Source organism: Pinus tabuliformis, chromosome 5_1 (assembly GCF_031772625.1).
Source record: "Pinus tabuliformis cultivar Carrire ecotype Pingquan chromosome 5_1, CPIR1, whole genome shotgun sequence".
Taxonomy (NCBI): Eukaryota; Viridiplantae; Streptophyta; class Pinopsida; order Pinales; family Pinaceae; genus Pinus; species Pinus tabuliformis.
Genome location: NC_142305.1, coordinates 263,843,512 through 263,847,067, shown reverse-complemented (window position 1 = coordinate 263,847,067; position 3,556 = coordinate 263,843,512).

Genomic DNA, 3,556 nt, shown 5'->3' with positions numbered 1-3,556 from the left:
GGAAAACTCAGGATGTTAAAAAACATGATAAAGAGGAAAAGCCACAAATGTGCTTTCTCCAGGAAACTAAGTGTAATAGTACTACGCTAGGTAGCATTCTTTCAAAAGCCTGGCCTGGATGTAGTTCGGTTGCAGTGGATGCCTCCGGAGCTTCAGGAGGTTTGGCAATAGCATGGAATACCCAAGCGATATCCCTTTCAGATTTTCATGCAGCACACTACCTTATACAGGCGACCTTTCACATTTTGGGCACCAATATTTACGGCAACCTATCAAATGTTTACTTCCCACAAGACACTGGAAGTAAGGTAACACTCCTTGACACGATTGAGGCTCTAAGCAACAGCAGAAGGTACCCACTCTGGATCGTTGCTGGGGATTTCAACATGATAACTAAAACTGAAGAGAAGCTAGGAGGCAGAAGTAGATTGGAGCTTGAAGTCAGTCGCTTCAAGGATTTCATACAAGAAACATCTCTTATAGACATGCCGTTCTGTAATGGCACCTTTACCTGGAGCAATCGCAGAGCTGGCAAACACCAAATCACATCCAGATTGGATCGCTTCCTCCTCTCAGACAACGCGGTCCACTTAGGAGGAGACATCTCAGCGGCCATCCTTGCTCACACTGGATCGGATCACTGGCCAATAGCTCTACAGTGGCAAAGACCAGGTAACTTAATCAAAAGACCCTTCCGTTTTGAAGGATTTTGGCTCACGCATCCCACTTTCAAGGAGTTTGTCAAGACTACCTGGGCCTCATTCATTCCCCCAGAAGGAGCAAAAATGTATCAATTCCAGCAAAAGTTAAGATTTCTCAAAAGTCACCTAAAAAGATGGAACAGGGAAACCTTTGGAAATATCTTCGAGGCGCAGCAAAAGCTAATTCAGGACCTGGAGATTCTTCACCAAAAGATTATCACGGAGGGGCACACGGAAGCCACCCTGGAGCAGGAGCGGCTCATCCATAGTCAGCTGGAGAATAGGAGGAAGCAGGAAGAAATCTACTGGAGGCAAAAGTCAAGGGTCAGATGGCTGAAGGAGGGTGAGCGTAATACCAAATTCTTCCACAGAACTACAGTTCAGCGAAGAATGCATAACAATATACCCTTCATTCAAAACCAAACAGGGGAAAAAGTAGAGACTCATGAGGAAATTGAAGAGGAACTCCTCAACCACTTCCAACAGATCCATCAAGAGCAGAGAGAAGATCGATGTCAGGCCATTCGCAAAATCACCAGCAATATTCCAAAGATCATAACGAAGGAACAAAATGATCTCCTAATGCGCCCTATTCGTCCCCAGGAAGTGGATGAAGCAATGATGCAGCTCAAAGAAGGTAAAGCCCCAGGGCCAGATGGATTTACCACCACTTTCTTTCACTCTTTCTGGGACATGCTAAAGGAGGAAGTCTGGCAGACAGTTGAGGAATCCAGGGCAATGTGCTCGCTTCTTCCCTCTCTCAACTCCACCTTTATTACTCTCATTCCCAAAGAGGAGGATTCCATCACCCCTGAAAAGTTCAGGCCAATTGCATTATATAATTTCATTTACAAAGTTATATCAAAAGTCATAGCAAATCATCTTAAACCGCTCCTTCCTGGGCTCATCTCTCCGGAACAGTCAAGGTACGTGGAAGGACGACATATAATGGATGGCATCCTACTCTCTCACGAAATCATTCACTCCCTCAAGCACTCAAAGCAAGCAGGTATGCTTCTCAAATTAGACCTTTCCAAGGCAGTTGACAAACTAAGCTGGAATTACATTCATCATATGCTAAAAGTTTTTGGTTTCTGCTCTTCTTGGATCCGTTGGATCATGAGCCTGATTACTACCACTCATTTTTCAATTCTTGTTAATGGTATTCCCTCCCGTCCCTTCAATCCTTCCAGGGGTATCCGGCAAGGGGATCCCCTCTCCCCCTTTCTCTTCATCCTTATGGCTGAAGGGTTGGGGCGACACATCAAACAAGCCCTCCATTCTCATCAGATCAAAGGCATCTCCGTGCACAACTCCCCTGCCACCTCCCACCAGCAGTTCGTAGATGATACTATGCTTTTTGGCTATCCTTCTGCTCAAGAAGCCCTCCGTCTGAAATCCCTCCTCCAGGATTTTTCGGAGGCCTCGGGCATGCATATCAATTGCGCTAAATCACAGGTTTTCTTCTTCCATACTCCGCCCTCGGTCAAATCCGCAGTTTCTTCTTCCATACTCCAACTACCTGGGCGCACCCCTCATGGCTTCAGCCATTAAGCTACCCGCATGGCGCTCCCTTCTTGAGAAACTTGAAAATCGTCTCAACCTCTGGACTTATAGATCTCTTAACTTAGCCAGTCGAATTGTCCTCATCAAATCGGTTTTGCAGGCAATGCCTCTGTACTTGTTCTCTATTCTAGCTGCGCCAAAGTGGGTTTTAAAAAGCATAAGAAACCTTCAGCGCAATTTTCTGTGGAGCAGCTCTGCTACCAATCGCAAATGGGCCCTGGTGAAGTGGACCAATGTATGCATGCGCAAAGATAAGGGAGGCATTGGGTTAAGGGACCCTGAGTACAGCAATACCATTATGAACGCCAAGATCTGGTGGCAATGGATCAATAACCCAGATAAGCCCTGGGGAAAAATATGGACAGGCAAATATGCAGGAAATCGACCTCAAGAAGAACTCATCAGATTCATTCCTACTGAAAAGGGATCCACAATTTGGAATGCAGCCAAGCAGAACTATCAGATAGTCCAAAAGCACAGCTTTTGGGAAATCAGGAATGGATGCACTGCAAGATTCTGGACTGATGCCTGGAATCAAATGCCTAAACTCAAAAACATTCTTCACCCTTCTCTAATTCCAGATAGGCAGGAGCAGCAGCAGGAAAAAGTTCACCAATTCTGGATGCCAGAGGTGGAGTATGGCTTCAGGAAATGGAAACAGAGCAACCAAATACTCAACAGCACAGATGTTCGGAAGGTGGAAGAGCTCGGGATCGAACTAAGGAAAAGAAGTATTAGGTAGGATAATGGTGGGGATATTCTCAGATGGGGATACCTACCCAAGGGATCCTACACTCCCTCAGAAGCCTACAAGTTGATATGCAACTTCCCCTCTCCTCCAGACCCTCTTTGGAGCAGAATATGGGAGCTCGGACCTTGGCCAAAAATCTCCTACTTTCTCTGGCTGGTAGGTCACAAAAAAATTCTCACTTGGGATAAGCTAAGAAAGCGGAACTTTCACGGACCCTCGATTTGTCTTAACTGCTCTCAAAGTGAAGAAACTCTCCATCATCTCCTGGATACCTGTCCTCTAGCCAATCATCTCTGGGATAAGGTCAGTTTCAGATGCCAAAAAAGATGTAGAGGGGAGGGCGACATCATCAATCCCTTAAGACAATGGCCAAAGCATCCCTACAAAAGTAAGATCCTCAACCACTTATGGAGTATCATTCCGGGGATTGTCCTCTGGAATGTCTGGAAGGAAAGAAATCAGCGTATTTTCAAAAACAAACGATCTCCTTTAGAAGAAACCTGGAGCAGGATTCATAGGAACATTCAAGAGACGATGG